We start from the raw sequence: 12,313 nt of genomic DNA, 5'->3' as shown, positions 1-12,313 counted from the left end.
ATGGAAATCATATTAAGTATTCTTTGTTCAGTTGAGTACAGAAACCTTAGGCGGTGTCTGGAATTCCTTTTTTACACAATGCTGGTGGTCACCCTGGCTTCAAAAGGGACACGGTGTTTTGTGATAGCGTCTCGTCGTTCATGGTGCTACGTTGGGAACCTGCGACGGTGTTGTACGCGCTGATTGAATCAGCACTGTGAGGAGGCAGTGGTATTACTACGAGTGTCGAGAAAGAAACAAATTTGATGAACATATATTGTTGGAGAAAGACACACGTATATCACATTTTTGCGGAAAATTGCTTGGACGCCCCTGAACTTCAAGGAGCCCTACTATACATGCTGCAACGCATCATGACCACTCCCTGAACTACGGTGGACCGACAGCTCCTATTGAGTAGGGCGGATTTGCAGTGGAATGAAACGAAAAAAAGAAATAAAGAAGACGTTGACAGCAACTTCCTAACACATGGTGATAAATTGGTAGTTACTCCACTTCCCAGGTATTATTATAAACACATAAGTCTAGCAACCACGCCAGTTAATAAGCTGCCGCCCTGTTTGATGTGAAGTCATCACACGAAGGCAGGCCGACCTAGAGTAAGAGGTTAAACTGGAGCTCGGGTACTCTCGATGCTTTCTTGGTGTTATTTTGAAAGCATGGTTACCATGACTACGTCGATGTGCAAACTCAACATTGTGCATGTCTTCTTCACCACACTCGATCGTAGTTGAGATTCAATAAGTACGCTTCCATAATGTGCAGTCAAAATCAGCACTTGGGAAAACCCAGGCCCCTAAGCAGTCGACTAAGACAGCTGTGAGGCTGAAACAGTCGTGATCATTTATTTCTCAGTAAATTATTTATTCTCTGCAAGCATACTGCATCGAACGTTTTTTTTACTGGTTCTTTGATGGGCCAAGCTTTGTTCAAGCAGCAATATCCCAAAACGACATCATCCGGTTAGATCACATTAAGGCACTTCATTGTGACGACAATAATAAACTTGGTGATTTGTGACACCACAGCGACGCCGTGTCGACGAGAGCTTACATAATAATATATATCAACGTTATAGAGCTAAAGAGCTTGTTCGGTGGAAATTGTGGTGTCAGTGGTTGTGAGTGAAATGTGATCATTTTATACGTTACCGAATAGTGGAGAACGATGCAAATAAATGAGTAAATAATATAATAAAGTATGGAACAGAGTGAAGACCATACCAGGGTTGTTGGGTCTGAGCGGGGATCGAATCTAGGTTGTTTCCGTGTCAAGCCACACGGCCACACCTCTGCTGGTGGAAACAGTGAAAAGAACTTCCTCTGCTTGGCAATGCAGTGAAAGTAGGTTTCTTGCTTAACAAACACACGCGTCCTGTACACATTTTCCACAATGCAACATGAAATACTACAGTAATAATTTGTAGAACAAGCTTCCATTGCCAACGGGCGTCAGAATATGTGTTCATCATAAAGGCTCCCCGGGTGAAAGCCGGTACCCCACTAAAGAAGACACACACGCTACTGCGCTTATTTTCTTAAGGTGATGCATAGTGGGTGCATAACAAGTTCAATAACGTTTCATGAACTGATTTTTGAAGTACGCACTAGGATTAGAATGTCGCTATAGCGTTCAACTCCTAAAGGCAAAGCTTTAAGGTCCCCTATTTTTTTTTGCGTCAATCCTGCTAACATTGCGTCTGAAAGATTCTCAAGTAAACTGCAATTTTTTGCGTTTGATGAAGCATCTGGCGCTTCTTCCTTAATGATATTGTGAGCGCGACAAGCGAATTACTCTTTATGCTCTTTGATAACATCATCACCTGTACATGTTATTCATCTGAAAATATCATCACCAGCGTGATTTAGCTCGAGCCTAGCTGAATAAACTGCTTCCTCACAAGTGGTGGACGGTACTTTTCGTTCTCGCTGGAGCTCCGCTCGGGTCATCGCAGACAACCCCAGGCCTTGGCGGCCCAAAAAAACCCTGGCCCACCCAACGTCACCATCCTACTGCAGCCACCACCACCCGCTCCACCCAACAACATTCGCCTGCGTGATCCATCTGTGTTTTCCGGTCTCCGAGGCATTGATGTCGAAGACTGGATCAAGAACTACGACCTCGTCAGCAATTTGAACAGGTGGGACACTCAACAGAAGTTGCGGAGCGTCCCATTTTACTTGTCCGATGTTGCGAAAACTTGGTTCTGGAACCACCACCCGGATCTTCCCGACTGAGACACATTCGAGCAGCAAATTCGTCAGATATTTGGAGCCCCTGCAGTTCTCACTGAGGCAGCAAAGAAGAAGCTCGCTGAACGCACGCAGCTGCCGGGTGAATCTTACACCTCTTATATTGAGGATGTCCTTGCACTGCGCAAGCGCGTTAACACCGGCATGTCCCAGAACGACGAAATACGCCACATTATTAAAGGCTATAACACCTTCGCCTTTAACGCCCTCGCCACGCAAAATCCTGCCTCGACCCAGGACGTGATAACCGTCTGTAAGCGACTTGACGAGCTTCAGTCTCTTCGCCTTTGCTACGATGCCACCGACATTCGTTTACATGCACCCCTCTACTTGCGTGCGCTTATTCGTGACATTGTTCGTGAAGAGCTTCACGGGCTTTGCTCGTCCTGTGCTGCGGAAGTTACTTTCCCTTCTGAAAAAGATAGCTTGCGAGACCTGATTCAACAAGAGATTGCCTCCGCATCGCGTCCGACGTGTTCCAACAGTCCCTGCGTGCGCCAGACGCGCACGTACGCCGAAGTTGCCGCGCTCTCTGCCGCACCCAGCGTTTCTGTGCCTACAACAGCAGACCATACGCCTGTGACTTTGTTATCACCGCCAGTGCGTGCACCATCTTACTACGCACCTCAGCGCCCACCTCGACCAATCTGTTACTACTGCGGCTATCGAGGATATATCGCTCGAATTTATCGAAGGCGCCAACAAGACGAGCAACGCGGCTACGCTCCTGAAAACATCGAAGCTTCCGTCCGACCATGAACTACCTACGACCACCCTCCCGATCATCCTATTGCCATTCACCGTCTCCTACCTACCATACTGACATGCTTGGGAATTCCCGCACGTCTCGCCGCAGGTCGCCTTCGCCAGGTCGCCGTTCAGTGTCGCCTCTGCAGCCCGCCTCCCATTCCACGAACGCCCACGCTGAAAACTCCCCAATGCAGTTTTAGGAGGGAAAACTGCATCCACCGGACAGCTAACTCCCGATCGGCCACTGAATTTGATAGTAGTGTTTGTAGAAGGTGTACGCGTTGAGGCTGTTGCAGACACTGGCGCTGCCGTTTTGATTATTCGTGCTGATTTTTGTTCGCGCCTTCAAAAAGTCACGACACCTTACGGCGGCCCACCTCTACGTGCGGCGACCAACGCTCTCATTCGTCCACTTGCACAGTGTACCGTTCGTGTCTGCATAGAAGGCATTCGTCATCACATTGTTTTCGTGGTATTTCGAGAGTGCACCCACTGTGTCTTTCTGGGGTGGGATTTTTTGTCTTCTGCGTCCACTTTCATATCTTGTCATCAGCGCCTGATGCATCTAAATGCCACTGACTCTTCTCCGCTTGAACACGATGGACGCATACGCCTTGTCACCACCTCAGATTATGTACTTCGGCCATACCTCAAAGAAATTATAAGTGTTAATTGCACCGACATTGTGGATGGTGACGTACTAATTCTCCCTTACGGTCATATCCTACGCAGGGGCACTGTGATCACACCAGGGCATATTCGCTTCTTCGATGGGTCTACGTACCTAACCGCCACAAATCAAACGCCCGAGTGTGTACTGCTCCCCTGTGGCTCAACATAATCTTGCGTGGTCGACAGTGAGCCTGTTGCGATTGTTACTCTTCCGAACAACAACCACAACGATGCCCCAAAATCACAATCACTGCCATTCAATGCCTCTTCCACACCTGTGTCGGCAACCATAAGCACAGACTTAACACCTGATGATGCTGAAGATTTGCTCGCCCTGTTAAATAGACACCGTTCTTTATTTGACGTTAACTCGCCCACCCTCAGCATGACTACCACCGCTACTCACAGCATCCAGATTTACGGCTCTCGTATTGTATATCGGCGTCCATATCGCGTGTCTCAGGCAGAATGCAAGATCATCGAGGAAAACCTGTCAGACATGCTACGGCGCAACATCATACGTTCTTCCTCAAGTCCCTGGTCATCCCCAGTTGTTCTCGTTCAAAAGGAAGATGGGACAGTGCGTTTCTGCGTCGATTGCCATGTGCTAAACAAAATAACGCGCAAGGATGTTTATCCCCTCCCTCGTATCGACGATGCACTGAATTCATTACAGGGCGCAGTGTATTTTTCTAGCCTCAACCTTAGATCAGGCTACTGACAGATACGGATGTCGGAGTCTGATAAAGAGAAGACCGCCTTTTCAACGCCAGGCGGGTTGTACGAGTTTAATGAGATGCCTTTTGGGCTCTGTAATGCGCCCGCCACATTCGAATGCATGATAGACGGCGTATTGCGTGGTTTGAAATGGAAAACGTGTCTGTGCTATCTCGATGACATAGTAGTGTTTTCATCCACGTTCTCGTAGCATCTACAACGTCTTGACGAAGTCCTCACATGCCTTGCAAAAGCCGGTCTACAGCTTAACACCAAGAATTGTACCTTTGCCAGCAAGACAATCAAGGTTCTTGGCCACCTTGTCAGCAAAGAAGGAATTCGGCCCGACCCCGAGAAGCTTGCCGCCGTCCTCGATTTTCCTCGTCCGCTACGTCAAAAGGACCTGCGCAGCTTTCTTGGGTTATCTTCTTACTTCCGGTCCTTCATACGTGGCTTCGCGGAACTTGCGTCTCCGCTCCATCAACTCCTCGCAAAGAACGTCCCCTTCATTTAGTCCAAAGACTGCGAAAGCACTTTCACGGCATTTAAGCAAGCCCTCACGTCGGATCTGGTACTGTGCCACTTTGATTCCACCACACCCACCATCCTTCACATCGACGCAAGTAGTCAAGCTCTTGGTGCGGTACTCTTGCAGCTGGACAAAAACTCACACGAACGCCTCGTTGCTTACGCAAGTCGGGCTCTTACTGCTCCAGAAAAGAACTACACCATCACCGAGCAGGAGTGCATTGCTGTTGTTTTGGGAGTGCAAAGATTCCGACCATATCTTCACGGCCGTCATTTTACTGTCGTGACTGACCATAACGCCCTATGCTGGCTTTCATCGCTGAAAAACTTATCGGGTCGCCTCGGTCTTTGGTCGCTTCGCTTGCAGGAGTATGATTTCAATGTCGCCTACAGTTCTGGGAAAAAGCATAAAGATGCTAATGCTCTATCGTGCTGTCCTTTGGCCAGTGGAAGCCACTCACCATCGATACTTCAAAACGACAGCACCTCTCCAATCGCAGCGCTAAGATCATCACGTGCCACCCTATCTGTCCTTATTTCACAACAACGTGTCGACCCATACTGCCACACCATTGTTGACCGCTTGACCGGCTCTGCTACTCCTCCAAACGCCAGACTCCGTCGACAACTTAAACAATTTAACCTTGTCGGTGATGCTTTATGTCGCTGCATTTACCACCGATGGCAACAAGTGGGTACCCGTCATCTCACGTTCTCTGCAACGTGAAGTTTTGGAAGCCTATCATGATGAACCAACCACCGCTCATCTAGCCTATCACAAGACTTACGACAAAATACGAAGTCGTTGTTTTTGGCCTGGCCTTTCTTCAGCCGTCGCTTAGTACGTTGCCTCCTGTGTCCATTGCCAACGGCGAAAACGACCGACAACTGCTCCGGCTGGCTTAATGCAACCTCTTCCTTCTCCCGCCTCGCCTTTTGAAGTCATTGGAATCAACTTGTATGGCCCTCTTCCTATATCATCCAATGGGAATCACTGGATTGTCACGACCGTCGACCACCTTACCCGCTATGCAGAAACAGCTTCTATACCATCTGGGACTGCCACTGAGATCGTCGATTTTTTTCTTCGCTACATCTTTTTGCCTCATGGAGTTCCACTCATTCTCCTGACTGATCATGGCAAAGTCTTTCTCTCTTCCATCGTTGAGCAAGTTTGCGTGCCTCGAACACTGTTCACAAGAACACTTCTAGCTACCACCCGCAGACCAACAGATTGACTGAATGGTTTCATCGGACCCCATTGGACATGATCGCCATGTACATTCACCCCAACCACATGAACTGGGATGCAATTCTACCCTTCGTGACATTCGCCGATAATACGGCTGCTCAACGCACTACCGGCTTTTCTCCATTTTTTCTCGTCCATCGTCACTCACCGAGTTTCGCTCTGGATGTCTCTTTCCTTTCGGCCCCTGCACCCTTGGCGGCTCCTTTCTCTGAAGAATTTCTATCTGGTCTCGCACACTGCTGTCACCAGGCCCGTGTTAACACCGACCTCTTTCAGGACACTCAAAAACCTCGCTACGACTCGTCTTGCCCTGTTGTGAGTATTTCCCCTGTTGACGAAGTTCTTCTATGGACTCCACTACGCGTCCCCGGCCTATGCTACAAATTCATCAGTCGCTTCATTGGACCGTACACGGTGCTCGGACAGACATCTCCTGTCAATTACCGCTTTTCTACTCTTAGCGCTAATCCTGATCATCGTTGCCGAGGAACAGAGATAGTGCACGTATCCTGTTAAAGCCTTATGCGCGACGCATTTATAATACTCTCAAGCGACCAGGCAGCCGCTTTCACCGCGCGGGGGAATTAGTGTGAGCGCGACAAGCGAATGACTCTTTATTCTCTTTGATAACATCATCACCTGTACATCTTCTTCATCTGAAAATATCATCACCAGCATGATTTAGCTCGAGCCTAGCTGAATAAACCGGTTGCTCACAACATTATTGGGATAAACACATTAAAATTGCTTTCACCATCAAAATGCCCTCCCCATCGAGACCTCTTAGGATCCCAAGTACGTCATTGCAGCTTGTCTACAAAGAAATCTGAAACAAAACTTCAAAAAGAGAAGCTGTTTCGGCTAGCCGTAATTTGTCCGACTCTATAGCGAAAAACTTCTGATGCGCCATCACCTTGCAACCATCAACCTCACACAGCTGGTCAGACGTCATGTCAAGCTGCGTCTGCGCTGGGGTAGCAGCTGCGAGTCCATAACCGTGTAGCACTTTTTCCAAGAGAAGCATCGCTACGCGTTAATGGGAGTGACGTCGTGTGGAGCCACGCATGCGTAGAAATCATGCCCAACAGGATGAAAACAATAAGTGCGCTATGTCGAGGAAGTTCCTGAAATTGTTTATAACAAGAAGGTACGTACTCCCGTAGAGCAGCAAGCGTTCCGCGAAAAGAGACTTGCTGCTACGCCTAAAGGAAAACCGCAACGACAAGCCAATCCCGAATACGCGTATGTTCGAGCAGTGAACTGTAACCGTAATAGTGCCACGCATGGCGAGGCTATCAACTTGAAGCAGCAAGGTTTAACAATAATATACCATAGAAAATCATGATATTGACCAGCTTCCCTGTGCATTGGCTTTGCACTACCTAGGAAAAACTGCTTACTTTCTTTTTGTTTTGTTGAGTACTTCCAACAAACCTTTAATAAAATCATTCGCGTATATCGATATTGTGTTAACACATAACATTCTCCTTGCAGCATCGGAGACAATTATACTGGAATATTTATATACGATAGGAAAAATCTAAATCATAATATGCATCGCCCGACATCCATGCACGTCTACGAAAGTGGAAGTAGGTACTTTTTGTGTCAACCAATTAATTTTTAGCTTGTCTATTCTTTTCAAGGAAAGCACGACCACACAATCTAAAGGTGTGTACTGAAGAGAATGAAGCACGTCGGTGAAGAATGGTTTGTGGTGAACTATATCGTTTTTTTTTTGCGGGCTGCTCTGTGAGTTATACGTTGCTATTTTACTAATATTATCGAAACACTCAAGAAATGCTGTGAGAGAACACGACGAGCAATACACTATTCTTGACTCAGGCGCACTCCTTTTAAATAATAATAAGTGTGGATTAGTCCTATACTTTCCAAATAGTACTATTTTATGCATTAGAAGTTTCAGAGATCATTGCTAACAGATGTGACTAAACTCGTTTACAATTTTCCACTTAATGCAGGACCTAATCAAATAAACCATGAGGTGCATTTTGCTTTTTTCTCGTCCATTACGCAAGCGAAAGACCCATAGTAGTGTAGTATATTTGGATATAAATAGAGAACCATCTGGGTAAATGTAGTGATACAAATGTTGCAGTAGAAGACGTAGTTTCAGCGACAGGATATCACTAAACTGAAGTTATTCTTCTTTCATGTGATGTGCCTGCCACGTAATTCTACTGGCTATTGGGTCTCTCGCTAACGCCATTAATAAGAAGCAATCACCGGGAAGATTCGAAGGACAGCGGTATCGGCTCCCCTAGATGCACCACTACACGATGAACATTTTAACTTTATGTTCTCTTTGCATGCCACTGAATGCACAATGTGGTCTAAAGATGGGGTCATAACCAAGAGTTATTACCACAACCATAATGTAACCCAATTACGTCAATGTAAACATCACCCATACACACATTCGACTGTTTCAAAACAACTCAAACTAGTGTGGCAAACAACAGGGAGAATAATTCGTATACGTTCAAATAGAAACACTCAAAAATACTCTAGAACGGAAAAGTTGAAGCTGTTCTATGTTCACCGACTTGACGAGTCTCTCCACGTATGCTACAGCGCTGAAGAGTTGTTACCTTTCCTGGGAGGTGACCATAGGCCTTCTCAGCGTCACTGTCCCCGAAACTACTCACTGCTCCCAACAACGTCTTATTTCAAAACTTGCAAGAAAATCTCTTGCCACAACACCAAAAAACAACACTCATTCCTTCGACTAACAAACCAGAGACCTCTGCGTGATAACTTCAGATATCACTCACACTGCTCCCTTACATACTATCATATCATTTTATAATTGGCTTGGAAACACAGGTTTGCAAATTTTTGACATGAATCATGTTCTTGCATTACTTTTGGAGTTTCAGGAAGGGGCTAGCTTCCTCTTGCACATTTTTCTGTAGTGGCGTACATGCAAGTGGAAGCCGTGTGTTCATGTATTCTTTTACTTTGATTGTGTAAGCGTTGGTGTTAACCATTTAGTCATGCGCATTCTTCTGAGTACGTGAAGGGGCACGCTTTAGACACAAACATCTTAACCAATTGCGAGTATTTAGACACAAAGGTGTGTCCGAGTTTGTTTTTGTAGTTTGTGACTGGTGGTTAAGAAAGAGTAGCATACTTTTATATTTAGAGATACTACGCCTTCTGCACAATAAATGCGCTTTATTTTCACCAAAACTTGCAGCGTAATTTTGCCTATGTTTATCATGCTGAACAAATACTACGTTCGACGAGAAATTTAAAGCGCTACTTTGCGGGAGCCAATTTAAAATGTGATTAATTCGTTCTGATAGATAGTTATACCAAAAATTAAGACATTAGTTTGTAAATTATTAAAAGGCTTTGTCTTAAATACGCAGAGAGAGAATATGAATGGTTTTTGTAAGAACAGCTCATTCAATTTATTCGGCAAAAAAAACTTGCAACAAATATTTCAACGAATGAAGCTACCGCTGTTCCGAGAGAACATCACGCACTTAGAAGATTGTGAAAGCTTGACGTGCTTAAAGGTTGATACTGAAAGGTCGTTTCTGAAAGGGCTATCAATGTTTTATTCAAGTTTGAATATGTGACTTGAATAATTATGAATGTCTAGCCACCTATGTACAGAGAGGTACTATATTCATAAAATTTTGTGTTACCCACACTTACTGGTATTTTCTTACTTATTTGTAATTACAGCTGATGTTCCGGTATAAAGGTTACCATGCTCCATCCGGCAACGAAAGCTCTCTTGCACACGTACGTTTGTGTTTCACTGTGCATGCTTTTTTTCTTCAATATTCATCAAGATATTTTATTTTGCAAAGAATTTTTTCAGGAACGAATGCTGAATATCAGACAATCCTTGAATACACGGAACCAGATACTTACTCCTGCAGTGTATTCACCATATATTTCATGAGTAACAAGATCACAGATGGTAAGGCAACCTCATGTCAACGTCATCCTTCTAACAGTAGCAGCTACTATCTAGACGCTCTTAAAAGAGTTATTAAGTCAATGGACTTATGAAAGATACGAGCGCCATTTGCAATAAAGAAATGCAGATGCACTTATAGAGATTCATAATTTAGGATTTCATTAGTTTACAACCGAAAGCCTTAGCGAAGGAAGAACACAAGTCGAGCTTTATTTAAATGCAGAACTTCAACAACAGAGTTGCTTACACATCCGTTCGTGTGAGACATATAAAAAAGTCTTAAAAGCAGTCATACATGCATATGTATGATTGCTAATGAAATTAAAAGTGGCTGGGTGGTGTATTAGTCATGCGACTTCTATGGGCATAGCATCTGTGATTTCGTCATGTTTCTCGTTCTTCCTGCTGCAAGCGAAGCTGTACTAACATGTTTTACATTGAAATACAGAAGATAGCTGTCAAAGCGATTAGGTTCAAGATTTTTTAAACGACAAAAAGCAATTTTATTTGTTCACTTAGCGTGACATCAATAAAGACCACTTGTTGCAATATTTTGTAGTCTTTTTCGACTGCGCCCACAAAGCAAAAAATTGGAGGGTGCAACAAAATTCAGGGTTAGAGCCGGAAATTCAACAAATTATTCAAAATGCATGCCAACTATTCCAACATAGTGACATACTACTGCTACAGAAAGCGAAGCCTCGGGAAATGTATCTCGTCGCAACTGCTGCGCCGCTCACCAAACTTGCGCATGTTGCATTCGCTCATAACTGATCTGCGAAAATACGTGCCTTTTGAGACGGGTCCTTGGTTGTTATAAACTGGCACACGCGAGAGACGCAGAGAGAACTGTCGGTAGACACGTGTCATCATATCTCACAACGTAAAAAAAAAGAACCTGGGTGCACCCATTTAACATTTCGGAACACGGCCACCCCTTCAACAACCACTTCAGAAGTTCACATTTTAATACTCGTCCCGGCATATACCACAAGACGCACTGCACTGATAACTAATGACAGCGTTTCTACTCCACTAAATCTGAAGCGCCGCTTTGAGGTGATCAGTAATTGTACCTCACAACCAGTGCAGATGTCATCTGTGATGACACTGTTTCCCTCGCATTGGGGGAGGGCTATAAGCTAGCGTCGAGAAGCAGCCATGCAGCAGAAACGTGCTGCAACGCAGTGAAGTATGTTAATTGAATGTAATAACGGCGAAAGAAATAGTGTCATCGAGGAGGGGGGTTTTGGGTAAAGGTTGATGCGCTGTTTTGTGCACCGGTTTCAGTTTTACCTGCTAAGTTAGTCAGAATTAGTTGCCCTTGTTATGACCGGCACAGCAAGGAGGTGGCTTGCAAGAAACGCTCATCGGCGTAACGGTCAAACGCTGTCCGCGTCCTGCAGGAACGCGGGAGGCGTCTGTGTGCGCAGCAGGAAACGCACATCAGCGTCGCTGGGACACACAGCCTGCGTCTGAGAAGATGCACGTGCACGGACGAGGGGTATAAAAAGCGCGTCGCGTGTGCGGTCGGAGCTCTCTCTCTCTGGACTTCACTGGCCCGCTCGTCTCGAGTGCGCTCTGGGCCCTTATGATGGAAAGGCGCGTCTGTACGCTCTCGTTGCAAAGTACTTCTCTTGCAAATATGTCAATTAAACGCATCTTCTACATGTTCGTAAGACGCGTAGCAAGAGTCTTCCTTCGCCGGATCCTGGGTGGCAGCCTCAACCCCTCCCCGGGCATATCACCCTGCATTGAATGGCAGTGGCTGCCTTTCAGAAATTTCAAAATGAATGCGGACCATTCGCACAACAAACTTAAACTTGCCCATTTGACTCGAATGCTTATTTTAACTGTTTAAAAAGATTATTTCTTCAACTTCTGTCAAACTGCCATAATTAAAACTAACACGCACTTGAAAGTGCTTTGTGCCACAGTAAAGGGAGCACGACAAATAGCACGCAGATACATCCTTTTTGTAATGTGTCAATACTAGTGGGCAGATTTCTTGAGACGCCCTATGTGTGCGTATGCGCGTGTGTGGGTGCGGTTACCAGTATACTGCAGTATTGCAGGCATTTACAATTCAGGTTTCTATCAAAACACCGGACAGCACTACACTAGCACTGGTACCAGATCTGAGCCTACCATTACACAATTTTCAATTTGATGGCGCACATGATG

General features: G+C 45.5%; 1 long non-coding RNA gene across 1 annotated transcript in view; it reads left to right on the top strand.

Moving 5' to 3' along the window:
* Positions 1–10,022, top strand: part of LOC142769279 (uncharacterized) — a 51,985-nt gene extending 41,963 nt beyond the window's left edge. The window contains exons 3-4 of the long non-coding RNA XR_012885749.1: positions 7,666–7,763; positions 9,889–10,022. This is a non-coding gene — a long non-coding RNA (uncharacterized LOC142769279). The remainder of the gene's footprint in view (positions 1–7,665; positions 7,764–9,888) is intronic.
* The last annotated feature ends 2,291 nt before the right edge of the window (positions 10,023–12,313 follow it).

This window comes from Rhipicephalus microplus, chromosome 8 (assembly GCF_043290135.1).
Source record: "Rhipicephalus microplus isolate Deutch F79 chromosome 8, USDA_Rmic, whole genome shotgun sequence".
NCBI lineage: Eukaryota > Metazoa > Arthropoda > Arachnida > Ixodida > Ixodidae > Rhipicephalus > Rhipicephalus microplus.
The sequence above is the reverse complement of the archived record's forward strand: the minus strand, read 5'-3'. Positions and strand labels throughout refer to the sequence as shown.